The 18,288-nt window shown below is 43.3% G+C and overlaps 1 long non-coding RNA gene across 1 annotated transcript in view; it reads left to right on the top strand.

Annotated features, from left to right (window-relative positions):
* Positions 1-18,288, top strand: part of LOC141725244 (uncharacterized) — a 78,805-nt gene that overhangs the window by 4,071 nt on the left and 56,446 nt on the right. The window contains exon 2 of the long non-coding RNA XR_012577092.1: positions 7,589-7,687. This is a non-coding gene — a long non-coding RNA (uncharacterized LOC141725244). The remainder of the gene's footprint in view (positions 1-7,588; positions 7,688-18,288) is intronic.

Raw genomic sequence — 18,288 nt, 5'->3', positions numbered from 1 at the left:
AGAGCAACATCAGCCAGGGAGTGAGAGGAGTTTCCTTAATAAAAACAATCTTATTCCCTGACTTAAATATTTCATTTTCATGGAGCTACAACTGATTTTAAATTCCAAGCATGCAGCCCCAAACCCATACTGGACTCCCATTCTTCCAGGGACAATGAAACTTGCATCACACCTTTGGCATCCGTGGTGCTCTTTCCATTTCCACTGAGTAATTGCCGGAATTCTGGGCCTGGCAACTCTGTCTCTGTCTCTGAATGCAGCTCAGGAATTGCTCCCTGGAATACAAAGGAGGTCAGAAGGGAGAGTATTTCTCCAAGTGTCTGGGCAAATCATCTGCTCCCTTGTTTCCTTCCATGCTTTTAATTTTTTTTTTCAATATATTTACTTGCTTTGTATCAGGCACTTGCATGCTGGGTCAGTCTGCAAAGCTCACAGGGGGCTGCTGGGAGCTGCTTGGATGCCCTGGCAAATGCACTGGCCTTGTTTTCTTTTTTCAGGAGTGTTCAGAATATGCTGTGCTTCAAATCCTGGCCTGTCTCTGAAAGCTGCTTCTCAGAAAATGCATTGCTAGGGTGTAAAATCCCAGCATCCTGTCATTTCTACAGCAAGCAGGATCTGGAGATTATTTCTAGCATCACCCATTAAAGGCCAAAGTGGGAAGGAAGGTAGAACATGAAGTTTACTTTTCTGCTGTGCTCCAACTAGCCTTTCCCAGTCCCAGCTTGGTGTTTTGAGTCCCCTCCCAGCTCTCCACTAAACAAATAAGAAAGGTTCATCCAATTCCCAGTTATATTCTCTCTCTGCAGATTCCTGCTGCTCCTGGGCCTGGTTTCTCTCTACTCAGGTAGGTGTGAGCTGCACAATCCCACCTGGATTCAGCAACTCTTGCTGCTGAGGTCCTCTGCAAGGTGCAGAGGTGCCTGACACTTACCCAGATGGTCACTGTGTGTGTGATGTTGGTGGGCAGGAGCACAGGATGGTTTGCAGGCTCTTGCAACAGACACAGTCCAGGTGTGGGTGCTCCAAAGGAACATTCCCCCTAAATCTTCCCTTGCCAAGGGAAAGGAGCTCCCACATCACAGTTCAGCATCTCTGCCCTGCTCAGGTGAGACCCCACCTGCAGAGCTGCCTCCAGCCCTGGGGCCAGCACAGGAGGGACCTGAAGCAGCTGGAGCCAGTCCAGAGGAGCAGCTCTGCTGGGAGGAAAGGCTGAGATTTGGGATTGTTCAGCCTGGGGAAGAGAAGCTTTGGGGTGACCATTTTGTGGCCTTCCAGGAGCTGAAGGGCTGGATAAGAGAGATGGAGAGAGACAAGAAAGATGGAGGGAAATGACAAGGGGAATGGCTTCCCACTGCCAGAGGGCAGGGATGGATGGGATATTGGGAAGGAATTGTTCCCTGTGAGGGTGGGAAGACCCTGGCATGGAGTGCCCGGAGCAGCTGTGGCTGCTCCATCCCTGGCAGTGCCCAAGGCCAGGCTGGACAGGGCTTGGAGCACCTGGGACAGTGGAAGTGTCCCTGCCATGGCAGAGATTGAATGAGAGGGGCATGAAGGTCCTTTCCTTCCCAAACCATTCTGGGATTCTCTCATGTGGCAAGAACTGGGGTTGGTGTGCATGGGAAGAGCCCTTTCACACATTTTTGCCATAGCAATATCCCATTCCCAGCATTTCCTTGACCAAAACACAGAACTGCCAGAGAGGAACTTTTGTCCCTGCTTAATGTTGCTTCTGGACATGAAGTAGACTTTGAAAAAGCAAGCTTAGTTGTTTCTGCTCCCCATTAATCAGTAGCACATTCTGGGCAGTTGACGTTGATTTATCCATGAACCATCTCTGACAAAATGTAATGAATGCTCATGAAATGTTTTAATTTGGCATCATTCCTTGGAATGATTAGAAAAGTAAGAAGATGCTTTGTTTCCCAGGAAACCTGGCCTGGAAGATAATAACATGGTCTGTCAAACTATGAAAAACACTAAGGAAAAACAGGTTATCAGAAGTGTTGCTCAAGTTTAATTAGAAGGAATTCTGTTACGTGTGATGGCTGAGGTTTTTTTGAGTTAATCTGGCTGTTTGGGTCAGCATGGAAAATGAGGTATGGAAGTGATTCCATGGTGAGTCACAGGGGGTCTGGGACAGCTGGACAGGGATTATTTCATTTTGTTGAGGCCAGAGAGTCTCTGCTGTGGATTACAGTGGGAGCAGTTCCCAGGAGAAGGAGGTCCTTGCTTGCACGTGGATATTTCTCCTGTATTTACAGCCTTCCCAGGGAGAAGGACTGACACTTTTATCCTCATTCTAACAGACCAAACACCTGAGACACTGCCTGCTCTCAATGCCCAGGGACAGGGAAAAGGCTGTTTTCCCAGAACTTTTGTGTGTTCATTGCCTCTGGACCCAGGAGGTTTCCACAGGTCCAGGGGACGTGTAACACAACCAGTGTGGAGAGGAGAATTTCTGCAGAGATTGGGCCACTGGAGTGATCCCAGAACTGTGAGTTCTTGAGCCTGGTCCTAGCTCAGCCCTGTGGTTTACTCCCATATAATCTGTTGTTCTCCTTAGGGAATTAAAATCTAATACATATAAAAGGGTCTAAGAGTGACTTATTTCATAGAGCTCTGGGTCTGTTTATTACAGAAAGCCTATTAAAAAGCTCTGCTAATCTCTGAGCTGTATTCCATCATCTTTTCCAACCTTAATGATCCTAGGAGCTAGAGGAGAGTGTGCAGCTCTGCCCTTAGCCTGGAAAAGCAGCAGCAGCCGAAACCCAGGGTGCTGTACAGAGCTCCAGACATTGCCAGCCATTCCAGGAATACCCCTGGGGCAATCCCTTGGGGGCATGTGGAATTTCATGCAGTCAGCAGGAGGTCCCAAAGGCCCTGACTCACAATCTGCATCACAGGAGGGAACAAGCTGTGGCTGCTGCCTTGACTTGAAAATTGTTTGAGCCAAGTAGGAAAAGGAAACTGCTCCAAAGGGCAACGGAAAAAAAGAAAGTTGCTCAAATTCAAAGCTTATGCCTCAGGATCAAGGAAGTTTACTAGACAGGTTTTAAACTGCACATTTCTGTGGTACTTCAAAAATGCATCACGGCTGGAATGTGAAATCAGAGAAGTGAGTGGTGAAACGTGCCACGTCCTCTCTGCTTTCCCTGCCACCGGGGACCGGCCTGATCCGCAGCACCATGAGAAACAGCAGTCCCACCAGTGAGCTCTGGGAGCCGGGGCAGCTCCGGGGACGCAGGCAGGGAGGGAAGGAGGGAAGGAGGCATTGCTGGGCACGCTCCCTCCAGCAGAGCCTGGCTGCGGTTTAGAGCTGCCTCCAGCTGGCAGCAGATGGAGATTTCACTGACAGCCGGGGCTGAGTGGCACTTGCAGGGTTTGCATCTCCTTGTGGTGGTACCCAGCAGACAGCAGCAATCCTGAAAGAGAAGCGTCTGCTCCCACAAAACTGCTTTCAGCTGGGAGTTGATGGAGGTTTAGGCATTTTGTCAAGTTTCAGTATAAGGACAGCAGATGATGGATGAGCTGTAGCAGGTGCTCGGTTTCACTCCCTGAAACCCAAGGCAAAGGGAAATCTGAACACGTTTATGGCCTTTAAGGAGGTAAATTTGTTTGTTGGTTAAACAGAAGAAAACAAGAGAACTGAAAAACCCTAGAAAGCCCATTTATTTTCCTATTTCTCTAAATATTGATGGCTTTCCATCAAGAAAGGCATCTTTTAAAACAGACAAATAACACTATGGAGTCTAAAAGCTTGGTCATTATTAACATTTGGTTATTGTTATATCTGGGGCACCTCTATGCTGCCTGCTCTACCATTACTATGAAATGTGATTTTCTCTTGGCACAGAAAAACTCTGCCTGTGTTGTATCAGAAGAATATTTGGACACAGCATTCAATTATCTGAGCAAGTTTTGGTTTCTGTTCAAAGAAATCATCAGTCCAACGTGTTTACAAAAAATGATTTTGCTAATTTTTGGGAGGATTTCTCTGCTATTTAATCTGTCCTGCAGGCTACAGGATGGCAAGGGCTCCACTCTTACACTGGCAGCAGCAGTGCCTTTCTCCTGCTCCTCCTCCTCACTCCTGGAGTCAATTTCCTTGTTGGGCTGCACCTTGAATTCAGTGGTTTTAACTCAGCTCCTTCACATGCACATCAGTGTTGGGGGAACTTTGGGCCTCAGCAGTGATGAAATGTAAAATTATCCCTGCAGGATGAGCTGCTGAGGACAGAATCCCAGTCAATGAGTGAGGAGGCCAAAGAGCTTTTCTGAATTCTACCCCAAGTTACTCCTTTGCAAGGACAAACCAGAAGGGAAAAATCCAAAATGAGCTTTGTTGTGTGAATGGTTTCTTTTCAAATAAACAGAAATGCTGCTGAGTTTTCCATTTTCCATGGAAATTTGCTAGAAAGCAGGGGAACTGAGGAGAGGAGGAACTTGAAAAAATGATGTATCCAAAGCTATTCTTGTGCTATTTATACAAAGCCTTTGCATCTGTAACTGCATGTTAGAGAGGTACAAAATGTCCTTCCAGAGCAAATGTACTCAGACTAATTCAGACATATTTGGCAACTCATAAAGGTGTTTAACTGTTGGTGGATCTGGGTAGAAAAGTCAAGGACTTTTGACTTTAAGATTAAAATCAGATGCTAACAGTGACTGATGTTAATCTCAAGAACTTGCCACTAAGACCAAAATGTCTATTTTTATGCTAAGTCAAGTCAACCCATGTCTAAAATTATTATTTATTGCATGTTAAATACAGAAAACTTCACTGAGTTTTATAAACCTCCTCTCCTTCCTCAGTTCCTATTAACCCCTGTAAGAAACACTCATCAGAACTGTTAAAACATTTGCAGTGTGGAAAAATATTTGCAAGTGTGTGGGAGAAAACCATGGCAGTAGCAGGACACAACTCCTATTTCACATGGATCCCTATTCCAATCATGACAGAATCTCATTTTCTATCCCATTCACATGAGTGCTGCTTTTCTGCTTCTGGCTGGAACACTTGAAAGGAATTTATTGATGGGATTGTGGTGTGATGCTGTTTGGGTACAAGAAGAGAAAATTTCCATCAGGGAGAGCCGATCTGAGCACAGCTGCTGCTGCTGCTTGGAAACCTGCCAGTGTTTTAAATAGACTTCTACATTTTCCCAGGTCTCACAAGTAATAGGAAAGGCTGTTAAGAGTGGAGTAGGATTAAGTGTTTAGGGAAAAATAGGGGAAAGGTATTGGAGTTTTTGTGCCTGGCTGTGAAGTGCAGAGGAGAAGTGGAGAAACCCATTTCCAGTGCTCCAATCTGTGTAAGCGCCAGCCAAGGGACAGGACTCTTCCCTTGAAATCATCCCACAGCTCAGCCTGCCCTTATTTCCATTATTCTCACTCGACATTTTCTTCTTCTGATCTTCTTAAAACAAACATCAGGGAATTCCAGCAGGCCAAACTGGGAATGTGCTGCTCCTATTCCTACCCTTACATTTCCTTTAGCTGCCCATAAAGTGGACAGGCCATTGGTGCTACATCCATTTACTTCTCTGCCATTTCTTTCCAGTCAGCTCTGAGAATTTCACTACTATGCAAGATGTCTGAAACAACATCAATCCCCAGCCTGTGCTCTTCCCATTTCCACCTTCAGTCTGGAAAAAAACAAACCCATTTGGTGCCTGAGTCTGTTCGCTCACATGGTGTGCACACGACTGCAGCTAAATCAGAATTAGCTAAAACAGGAAGCTTATTTCAAAGCCTGTGCAGCCCAGCCAGGAAAGCTTCCAGAAACATGTGCTCTGAGATGATCTCAGCACGTTCATTATTCAGCCTGTGAATAGCTTTAAAAGGGCCAAATTTCTTCGGGTTGAATCAGCTCAGAAAGTAATTCAAATGGAGCAGTAAGGATCAGCTTGAGCAGTTCAGGAAATGTTTGTTGGAGCCACTAAAAATGCAGGAGGCAGAAAAATAAAATCAACTTTGATAAATATTTGGGCTTATAAGAAACTGGGAAAATAAATAGAAGTACCATATTTCTTTTGTAGAATGGTGATGTTCTAAACTCTTTTATATCAAGAAAAACCATCCAATAACAGCAACACTCCACAAGCAGATATAATGGTCATGAAAATATCAGACATGTTGAGTAATTTTGCTATTTTGGGGATAAAGTGAAAGTAGCCGTAACTATAATTCAGAAATTTCATTTAAAAATATCACAATCACCATTAATTGTGCAGTCAACCTGTTTTTCACAGTGGCTTAAGCCATGAAATTTTATGGATCCATAGAAATGCCTCAAACCAAAGACAAACCCTCTGATTTAATACCAAAAGCATGGACTGGATGTTCTGAAGCCACACTAGAGGGCACTTGAGCTGCTTCTTCTTGAGCAGATAAAGGTCAGAGTAGTAGGATGCTTATCCAGGAGCAGCAGTGGGCTGAATTGAACATGGGAATTATCAGGATTTATCAATATTAGGTTGGTAGAACAATCAGTGATTTCCCCCAACAGCCTAATGGGGGGGAATAGCTGTGAATTTCCAGGTCTAAGTTTTGCTTGTAGGTACTATAAGCAATTAGGAGGAAATAATGTAAAAATTGCTGGTTGATTGCAATAGTGTTTTGTCCTTGTACATGGATCAACCACAGAAATGTGGGATACTTTGGGAGTTTCAAAGAAAATCTAGTCTCAAACAGAGCAAATGTCTGGAGAGCTGAGCTACTCTTTGCTCCCACTGTAATAATCTTGCTCCTGTCCTGTCCCCATTTGTAGTGTGATGCCCTGAAATGAATGATTTTGTAGGAATGGAACCAACAGCACTTGACAGCCTTTACATAAAGCATCCTTAATAAATACTGAAGGCTGGGAGGGTAGGGAAGACCCCACTGCTTGTAATCCATCTACAGAAGTCTGATTGAAAAATGAGTGTGTTGGTCTGGTTCCCAATGTGGAAAACACCCACAGAAGCCTGAGTGTGTTTAGCTGGAGCAAAGGAGGCTCAGGGGGGATTTCTGGCTCTGCACAAGCCCCTGACAGGAGGGGACAGCTGAGGGGTCAGGCCCTGCTCCCAGGGAACAGGGACAGGAGAGGGAACGGCCTCAGGCTGGGCCAGGAGGTTTAGATTGGATATTGGGAAATTTCTTTCACTGAAAGAGTGATCAGACACTGGCACAGCTGCCCAGGGCTGTGGTGGAATCACCATCCCTGCAATTGCCCCAAAGTCATGTGGATGTGGCACCTGGGGACAGGGGTTAGTGGTGAACACAGCAGTGCTGGACTTGATAATCCTAAAAAGCTTTTCCAGCTGAAAATTCCATGATTCTCTGATCTCTCAGGGATCAAGGCCTCCCCACCTTTGGTGCTGGGCCCACATTTTAAGGTCCTGGAGCCCAGAGCAGCTCCTGGGCACCTTCCCTGCCTGTGCAGAGCCCGGTGGGCTCAGGTGCTGCTGCACAGCCCCACTGACAACTCATTTCCTGCAGATTTTCCTGTTGATGATGATGTGTTTGTAAAACAAACTCAGCTCAAGAACTGTCTGCCTCTGAAGCAGGAGTGGCTGAGTTTCAAACAATTCTCCTTTTGCCCTGACAGGTACAACCAAGCTCCAGCTCTCAGCAGCTTCACTCTGTCATCACTGAAACAAAGCTACGAGCTGCAATTAAATTTCTGGGCAATTCACAGACTTTTCTGGTAAGTCAGGTTTTTATGAAGGACATGGATTCTCTGTGTGTACTGTGGAACACCCATTTGTGTGTGGATCACTCTCCCCCAGCCCCAGGGAATTGCTGGCCAGTTTTGTGACCTTTCTGTCTGTGTTTGCTGTTCCTCAGCCTTTTTGTCTTTCCCCTTCCTGTGCCCTGTGAGACCCCACCTGCAGCAACTCTTCAAAAATCTACAATTAAATTGCTATCCTACCCCTTCTGCCTTCAGTACATGTTTCCTCATGAGCATCCAGGCTCAGTGGGGGTTTTCCTGCTCCCAGCAGTGAGGTAGGACTGGTTTGTTGACAGGCTGACACGTGCAGCACGTCCTTGCAGCAAGGACAAGCTGTGTGCAGAGGAAAAAGCCTTGGGAGAGCTGGACAAGCCCTCACAGGATCCAGGAGCCACCTCAGACCTCCCTGCATTCCATTCAAATGCCAGGTGTGCTCTTCTGATGTGGCTCCAGGAGCAAGGAGGCACCTCCATCCCTGTTTCCATGAGGAGAGGGGGAGGATGTCTCCTGGCAGATGCTGCCTTTGCATTTTTGGAGCACTCCTGGGTTATGCTTGGAACCTGGTAATGAGATGAGTGCAAAAGCTGAGTGGGATGGAGTGGATGGAGACACAGATCTGGTTTTTACTACTGACATATTGATCTAATCTTTCCATGCTTTCCATGGATATCCTGGATATTTATGGCATTAGAACACACCACTAGAAACGCTGAGCACCCAAATCCTCCAATTTTTATCACTTTTGTAAAGCTCCTCTTTGAAGTGTCTTGAAGGGGATTTTTTGCAGTTTAGCTATAATCAGAATTTAGAGCACATGGGTAATAAAAGGAGTTATTCTGTAGTGACCTCCTGAATGGTAACAGTGCTGTGTACAGGGGAACTTTTCTGTCTAAAAGGAGCATATCCTTTAAAACTGAATAAATTTTACCTCCCTAGGAGGAGCTTTCTATGCCTGGAATAAGAAGAAATTCCTTCTGCTGAGTGGAGGATTTGCAAATATATTTTTTTGTTGTTGGGTTTTAAAATTAATTTTATGGGTTTTATTTAATGCAAATACCATGACTTAAAGTTTTTGGTGAACTCCCTCCTTCCCAAATGTTTTTGGGTGGAATAGAGGACAGAAATTAAAGTTTATTGAAATCTGAGGTTAATGACTTTGTTCTTTAGCTTAAATTAGATTGTTTCCATGACAATCCTTCAGTTAATTGCACTTAAGCCACTTAATACCACAATTTCTCCTGGGCTTCCTGTGCTGATGCATGTGTGGCCTGACAGGAGCTTTCTTAGCAAAACAACTGAAATTGCATCAGGGAGGACTCAGAATAAGGAAAGGAAAACAGAAGAGAGCAAGAATAAGAGAACAATGGACAATAAGTGTGAGTCTGACCCAAACTGCTGGGATGCACACGGAGCTGGGGGATGATTTAGGCACAAAGGAAGGAATGAGAGCAAAACTTCTCCCCTGGGTTCAAAGCTCTTGGTAAAAGCACAGGAGAGACCCTCCAGTTGCTGAGGTCAAACATGGAGGAGATGACTGTGTAGAGATTTAGGATGTCTGGAACTGTCAGCTTTCCAATTAAATTGCAAAACAGTGCTCTGAACATGGAGAAACATGCAGGAAGAAATATTGTGATGCCATATGACTTGATTTGGACAAGAGGTAAATTTTAAAAAATAGTGCATGGGCAGAGTTGGCAACAGATCTGGACTGAGAATATTGACCTGTTACTGAAAAAGCAGCACTTCAGATTTGAGATATGGAATTGTTTCTCTGAGCTGTGTGGCTGAAGAAAACAAGATGGATGGGAGTCAAGATCTGTGAGAATTTAATGGACGTCAGTTCTTTTCCTCGGGTGTTTTTGGTAATCTGCACCAGTTCCCTGTGCTTCTTGGTGCCTATCAGGTGAAGTTGGGTGATGTTGTGATTGCCAATATTTTCTTTTACATAACCTGGATAATGTAATGGGAGCTCTGTCAGGAATTTATGAATGACAACCAAGCTGTAAAATGCAGCCAGAATGGGGGAGGACAGAACTCTAATTACAAATGACAGATTAGGGAAAACCTCTATAAGAGTAGCTATAATTTATTCAGGGATTAGTGCAGAAATAATCATCACAGGGGCACAAATGGCCAGGGAAGGTCTGCAGGGAGGAATTTGGGAGATGCTGTGAGCTGAGCAGAAAATGCTGCAGGGAAGGAGGCAGCCCCTGGTTAATGTGGGCAGGTCCCAGCTTGGGGGTGACCATGACAATCAGCACCCACAGCCCCTGTGGGGCTCTGCTCCCCAGGAAAGGTGGGGACCACCAGGGGACAACCCAGACCAACCTTCAGCTCTGTGATCCCTCCTGGAGCTGCAAACATGAGATCATTCCACGACATCTCCTGCATATGTCCCACACATGGCTCAAGTCTTCGCTGTGAACTCTGCAAATACTGCAAAGAATAATATAACAGCACAGCCCAGATGAGATGGTATCAGCATGCAGAAAAAAAGCTTAGAATGTAGGAAGAAAATCCAAGTGACAAAAGCTGGATGAATCTGGAAACTTTCTCCTTCATAGCCTTGTGATTGGAATCCTGCTTTCTGCCTTTGGCTGTGCTGTTTGATTGCTCAGAAATGGGGGAAGTCTAAACCCATTTCCTTGATTTTTACAGTAAGAAGCTGAAAGAATAATATAAAAGAATAGTATAAAAACACAAAGAATAATATAGCATAAATAAATATATAAATAAATAAATAATAATATGAAAGCACAGCCCAGATGAGATGGTATCAGAACGCAGGAAAAAAGCTTAGAATGTAGGAAGAAAATCCAAGTGACAAAAGCTGGATGAATCTGGAAACTTTCTCCTTCATAGCCTTGTGATTGGAATCCTGCTTTCTGTCTTTGGCTGTGCTGTTTGATTGCTCAGAAACAGGGGAAGTCTAAACCCATTTCCTTGATTCTTACAGTCAGTAGCTCAATGTCTTTTTTCCAGCCCTCCCCTCTCAGGCCAGGTAGGTGACTTCTCATGGATGCTTGTGGTGATTAAGGCTGCCTTGCAAAATTGCTGGTGCTGTGCAAAAGCTGTTGGAAATCAGGATTTCTGGTGCCTCTGATCTTGGCTTTTATCTGGCTTTCTTCTGTGACTTTCACAGGTCCTTGAGAATTGAGCACTTCTGCAGGAATTGAGGTGGTGTGGGAGGGTCACCATTCCCAAATCTTTTTTCTTCCCACCCACATCCCTTGGGTGTTTCTGTGCCTGCCAGTTGTGTCAGTCATGCTCTATTGCAAACACTTGGGGAGACAGAGATTTGCTCTGGATGTTTTAATGCTTTTAAGGTTAAAAAAAAAAAAAAAAATTGGAAAAATGTGACCATCCACCAACCTTTCTTGCCCTGATGACTGCCAGCTTCTCCTGGTCCTGCAGAGGGAAGGACACAGACAGGGTGGGTTTAGATCAGATATTAGGAAGGAATTGTTCCCTGTGAGGGAGTCAAGCCCTGGCACAACTGTGGCTGCCCCTGATCCCTGGAATGTCCAAGGCCAGGTTGGACAGGGCTGGGAGAAAACCTGGGACAGTGGAAGGTGTCCCTGCCATGCCAGGGGTGGAACTGGATGAGTTTTAAGCTCCCAACCCAAACCATTCTGTGGTTCTACAATTTTACAGCCCCATCAATACAATCAATACAATGAATTCTGGGCTGAGCTCAGATATCAGGGTTCTGTATTCCTGGTGAGATGTCAACCAACATTTCAATGTGCATTGAGTCCTGCCTGATAAACCTGGCAATTTGCAGCTTCCCCATAAACACCACTTTGCATAGCAAATATTTTTCAATCAGTATCATCTGTCTTGCAGGTTTTGTTACTTTCAGGATAACAAGCCCCTCCTCTGTTTGCAAGAGTTTTTGCTCTTTCCAAGAGTTGCAAACTATTTACTGAGGCTACAGCCTCAGTAAAAGGAACCATAAGGCTGAGTTCAGATCCTCCAAGGAGGAATATGGCTGGAAGCAGCTCAGGTCTCTGCACTGAGCTGTTAAGGCTGAGCTTCCAAGTTTCTAATCAAAAGCTGAAACCAGATGGAAGTAAAATGTGAGGAATAATATGAAAAATATGTTTCTGAGGAGATCAAATGGAAGAAAGAAAATGAAAATGTTCTCAATTGACTGCAGGGTTCCTCCAGAAGCAGCTTTGGAGGAGTCACCTCGTTCCTCCTACACCTTTATTTTGTCCCCAGGTGCACCCAGGTGAGGCCAAGTGGAACCTGTGGAGCTGGGGCTCTGCCACAGTGCTCCTGCCAGCACGGAGCAGCTCAGGTTTTCTGTGCTACTAATTCAGATTTAGGAACCCAACAGGTTTTCTGTGCTCTCCAAAGGCTCTCCCTGCAGTAAGCAGCTGAAAGGACAATAATTGAAGGTGCCAGCTCTGCAGGTAAAATTCTGTTCTTGTTTCTTTATTTGAGGCAGTTAGGATGACTTTCTCTGAACAGCAAGATCCTGAAGATCCAACAATTCAAGAAGGGGAAGGGAAAATAAATAATTAAATCTCTCTGACAAGCAAGATGTGTCCTTATTCAGAGAACAGGAATACCATTCTTTCCTTCTTTGGGGAATACATGAACAGAAAAATGAACCCGGAGACAATAACATAAGAGTGTTGTCAAAGTATTCCAAAAAATAACTGAGACTTGTGCAGATGCCAAGTCTAACTTTGGCTGATTCTCTTTTTTAGGAATGTTGTAGAGCAATTTTCTGAATTCTATTAATATAACAAGCAAACAGACTTTGGATGCTCTGGATCTACACTGTGGGAAGTAAAGGTGATTGCTTGGTGATTTTATAGAGTCCAAGAGCCTGCATGGTTTTGAAATATGAACTTAAGTGTTATTTATAAATTAAAAGATGGTTAAAAGTTTAGGGAAGGGAAAGAGGGGCACAAGGCCTATGGAGTATGCTGGTGATGGTACAGGATGTGTGCAGGCCATGATGAGGGATGATTACAACAATAAATTCTGTTTATTCCAGCCTTGGCAGGGAGGATGGAGAGGGGAGGTCTGTCCATGGCTCTGAGCTGATTCCTTTCTGTAGCACTTTGCCTCCTGCTCCAGCAGCTCTGTGGGAATTACATTGCGGTGTCCGTGTGCAGAATGAGGATGGGAGTGAGCTGCTGAGCCTCCCACCCCCACTGAAGTGCATTTGTCTTTCCCAGAGTCCTGGTGGCACTGGTGTGTCCTCAGGCTCCTTGCAGGGCTGACAGTTTGGGTGCTGAGCTCCAATACTGGAGGCTGAAATGTTTATTTGATTCCTTGCTCACTCCCAGCTCCCTCAGTGTCTTACATTTATAAAGGAAGAGGCCAAACAGAAGTACAGGTACTTTTGCAGTAATACCAAAATCCTGTTTAGGTGCTAAAAGCAGCTGGCTTTGACAAAGTTAAGAAGGTTTTTGAGTTTGTTGTTGTTGGCTCAGGGGTCCTGTATTTCTTATCTCTGTTTTTCTCCCATTTTCTTTTCCTGTGCTGATAAAATGAACCAAGAGCCTTGAAGTTTTCCCCCTCTTTTTGGGACCAGACTGTCCCAAAGGCACCAGAAGGGCCATGCTGAAAGCAGTGGGCTCAGCTTTCCCCTGTTACTGCTCCAAACCATCCCTCAGCTGGAGCCTGAGCCCCTGTCTGCAGAGTCACAGCTGTCATGGAGGAGCACCACCAGCTTCTGCTGCTTCCATCACACTGATAATTAAGTATATACATAATATATATCAAAATGGGAGTAAAATGTGAGGAATAGTATGAAAAGTATGCTTCTGAGGAGATCAAATGGAAGAAAGAAAAGGACAATGTTCTCAAGTGACTGCAGGATTCCTTCAGAAGCAGCTTTAGAGGAGTCACCTCATTTGTGCTACACCTTCATTTTGTCTATATATATATAATAAATAAAAGAAATTTCACTTTGACATTTGGCTTAGAGAGTAAGGCAACTTAAACACCAAGAATAAACATAAAATGGAGGACAATTGAAGCACCACCAAGTCATTCCTACGTATTCTATCTTTTGCTGTTGATTAAACTCGGCTTGACAAAGGATCTTCTGTGCCTTCACAGCAAAGATGTGAATGAAAGTAACAGGAATTTAACAACACCAGTGAATTAGTTCTTGCAATGTTACCTGTCAGCAGTGGCAGACAAGAAGCTGTCTCCAGATGATTTCAATTTCACACATCTTCTATCTTCTAAACAGCTTTAGGTAATATTCCAGCAATCAAAGAGGGAAGGAAAAGCTGAGTAATGGTGTCACCTGAGTCAGGAAACGTATTTATTCCTCAGCATGCTGTCACAATATGACTGCAGGAATGCAGGTTTCATGAACTTCTAACGATATGTGTGTCAGATTTCCAGGCAGAATTCACTGTTTCAGTGTTGTGTGGATGTGTGCAGAAGCCTGCAGAGCAATCTGCTGGAGCAGTGAGGAACAAACATGAATAAAACTCATTTGAAGGGGCTAAAAAGGCAAGGCTGTGCAGGTTGCAGAGTCTTCATTCAAGGTGAAGGAAAGGCAAAAATGCCTTTGAGAGTAGAAATGTTTTGAATGAGAAGCACAGCCTTGAGTGGAATCTGCACACTGAACGAGTCCAAACAACTCTCAGAGAAGAAGAAAGGGGAAACCAGAAGGAAGGAGGCAAAAACCCCAAGCAGCTGTTAGGAAATGTTGCTCTAAAGTGGTTGATGAGGAGAAATGAGTAGGGGCTTAAGTTTTTAAGGCCTCAGAGGCTGGTTAAGCTCTGGCTGGTGCAGCACAGGGGAGGTGCTAAGACCAAGTTCCTGCTTCCAATTTCATGCTGCATTTGCACTTTCCAGCTCTCAGTCCTGATGTGCTTATCTGTCCTGCTGGATCACTGAATTAGGAGTAGTCTTTAGCTAAATATTTCCTAAAGCTCTTGGAATCTAAAATCTAATGGTCAGGAGAGAGTGTTTGAAGAGAGGGTTGAGTGATGCTTCCTTTTCTGTTCTCCCCATGTTTCTCCTTCTTCTTTCTGGTCTCCATTTTATGATGTTTGATTAATGTGAGCTGAACCAAATGGTTGGTATTGCAGATCTTAGAATTCCAAGACCTTAAAGCTCATCCAGTTCCGACCCCAACACCTTTCACTATCCCAGGATGCTCCAGCCTGGCCTTGGACACTTCCAGTGATCTCTGGAAGTGAGATCTTCTTTTCTTATTTCAATTCTTATTACTCTTTCTTTTAGTTACTATTAATAAAGTTTTCTTTATACCCTTTTAAAGTTTTAAATCTACCTTTGTCCTAATCCTATCTCACAATAAAAAATAACAGTAATATATTAATAGTATTAATAAAATATTATTTTATACTGCTATAATATAATATATAATATAATATAAATATATAATATATAATATATAATATATAATATATAATATATAATATATAATATATAATATATAATATATAATATATAATATATAATATATAATACATAATATACAACATATAATATATAATGTATAATATGTTATATATAATATGTTTATAATATATAATATATAATATATAATATATAATACATAATATATAATAGATTATAGATTATAGATTATAGATTTATATAATTAATTATATATAATATAAATATTATAGTATTAATAAAATATTATTATTGTAGATTTAATATTAATAATAATTAATAATTAACCAACACCAAACCTGCCACACTCTTTAAAATATTAGCCCCAAAAAAAATCTCAAAATGAGCAAAATCTCAAATTAACAAACCAAAACCACTACACAGGGGCAGCCACAGCTTCTCTGCCAGGGCCTCCCCACCCTCCCAGGGAAGAACATGAATGTGGCTGCACATTTGCTGGATGCTCCCATTTTTTTGTTTTTGCTCCCCAAAACCAGACAGAGCATTCCAAGACACCTCCCTGTGGCACATTTCTGCAGGCCTGGCTGTAACCTTGCCCTGTGTCCTAGGCCCATCTCTCAGGAGTGTTCTTTGCTGCAGGACTTTGTCTAAACATTTTCCCACTGGATCTAATCCAGTCTGGGATCGCAACTGTCGTGAGAATGCAACAAATCATTCTGGGAAGTCTCTAATTTTGCCCCTATTGGTCAAAGCAATGTTTATGCACAGCCAGAGCCACATGACAGAGGAGAGGGTACTCTTGAACCCTGTTAGCAATGTGTACTAAAAAAATACCAGAGCTCCCAAGTTTTTGTGTGAGTAAATGGCAAAACTACTGTTTCCTAGTTTGAACAACTCCTGATTTGAACATCACTGGCAAAAAGCCAGGAAAGCAACTGGAGTCAGCCCAGAAACATTTTTTATCCTTGTGGCTGCTTTATTTAATCAATAAACAAACAAACAAACAAAGCCCCTCAATAAACCAGCAAAAAAGCCTTTTCAAAAATGTACTTTTTCTTTGAAAGAGTGTTTTAGGGTTTTACAATGATGCTTTAGATGTGGTACCTACACAGAGACTGCCAGGGAAATGTGAAACACAAAATCAATGCTAGAAGTGCATGTGGTTCTGCTCATTTTTCAGTCCTGCCTCAAATAAATAATTGAGTAAATAAAACATTGTTCAGTTCCTCTCTAGGAGCTCCTTCACATTCCCCAGGTGGCTGCAAAGGGCCAGCCTTGCAGAGAGCTCTCTTCAGCAGCTTTCCAGTGGAGGGACTGCAGAGCTCTCACACACCCAGGGCAAATGGCCAAGAAATTGATTATTTCCATGGGTTCCTCTGAATCCTCTGGAGAGGCGGGCTTACCTCCAGCTCTAACTGATGCTTGGCTGAAAAACAGAGAATTTAAAAAATACCTGAGGGGAAGCTCTGAGTGACAGAGGCTGTGTCAGCGAAGAGCACTGGTGCTGTTGCAGCCTGTTCTGCAGGAGCTCTGCAGGGTAAAATGTCTTTTTTTCCCCCAGACACCCTTCATCAGAAGCTGACTGGGGTGCTCCTGCCTCCAGCTGCCATTTCACTTTAGGGTGTTGAGAGAAAAGATCCTTTGGGAAGGAATAAAACCCGGTTTGAAGGCTCAGATTGATGGAACACACACCCTGTGCATGGTCACGGAAAGTCACAGCATCTCCTGGGTGACAATTTGAGAAATAAGTGAAGGTTTATGGCACGAGGTACAAAGCAGGTAACTGAAATATATTGCAAAAAATAGGGGAAAAAAGAATGAAAAAGAATGAGAGCTGCTGGTGGTGAGAAGCATTTTAGAAAATAATATTAATAAGCAACATCCTGAGCACAAAAAAAAAAAAAAAAGTTGAAAATTAAAGAGAAATAAGAATGGGATGGAGAAAATTGGCTAAACCAAAACAGAAACTGGGCCATGCTGAGAAAGTGACAGTGTGAAGTGTTTGTTGAATCACCTTTGAAGCTCAAACACAAGATCCTGTTACAACTGGTTAACACAAACGCAGGGCTGGTGATGGATGGGAAGATAAGTGCTGTATACTTGTCTGAAGAATGATGGGTTGTTATGAACATTAAGAATAAACTATTACAATCAACACCATTATTCAGCCCAGTGCTGAAGGAGCCAGAGCAAATCCAGTTTACAAAAATCCCATTTATTAATTTGATTCTCCCTGTTTGCCCTCCATGGCTTTGATGTTCCGAAGTTGGTGTTTAAGCCTTGCTGATGACAGCTGTATTGGGAGTTATTAATCACCAAATGAATCATCTCTTCACTCACATCAGACAATGTCTAAGCAGTTTGATAAAGCTGAAGGTGATCTGAGTTTAGGGAAGATTAGATAAATAATATTTTTTTCAATTTATCCCAAATCCTTTGTAGATAAGACAATCTGTATCTTAAATTCTCCAAATAAATGTCTGGGTTTTTTTAAGCAAATCAGACAATTAGGACCTGTAATGTCTTTAATACATAGAAATAGAAGTAATTTGTATTTCAAGTGCAGTTTTCAAGAAAGTTTTTGGGTTGGTTATATTTGAGATTCTGGGGACTCCATGTTGCATTTTCAGAAAGAAAAATCTCTTGATGTAACTTAATTGGATGGTTCTAAAGTGACAGAGAGTAGGTTAGATCAGATGTTAGGAAGTTATTCTTCCCTGTGGGGGTGGTGAGGGGCTGGAATGGAATTCCCAGAGAAGCTGTGGATCCCTGGAAATGTCCAAGGCCAGGTTGGACAGGGCTTGGAGCAACCTGGGATAGTGGAAGGTGTCCCTGCCATGGTGGGGGTGGGATGGGCCTTAAGATCCCTTCAACTCAAACCATTCCATGATAGTATGAAAATGGGGGTTTGTCACCAGTGCTGAGCTTCTACAGGATCTGCTACTCCTGGAATGTGTAACCTTAATTTTCAGTTCCGCTCTCCTCCCTGTGCTGGCTGTAGAAACTGCAATCAGAGTAACTGATTGCACTCAGGGCACAGCAGAAAACCTTCAGCTTCTCCCAGAAACTTTATTGCCACAGAAAACCTTCAGCTTCTCCCAGAAGCTTTATTGCCACAGAAAACCTTTAACTTTTCCCAGAAGCTTTATTACCACCTGGTAATTTTTAAATAAATTATTCTCCTGGCTCTGAGCTCTCTCTTACTGCAGCAG

This window comes from Zonotrichia albicollis, chromosome 28 (assembly GCF_047830755.1).
Source record: "Zonotrichia albicollis isolate bZonAlb1 chromosome 28, bZonAlb1.hap1, whole genome shotgun sequence".
Lineage (NCBI taxonomy): Eukaryota > Metazoa > Chordata > Aves > Passeriformes > Passerellidae > Zonotrichia > Zonotrichia albicollis.
The sequence above is the reverse complement of the archived record's forward strand: the minus strand, read 5'-3'. Positions and strand labels throughout refer to the sequence as shown.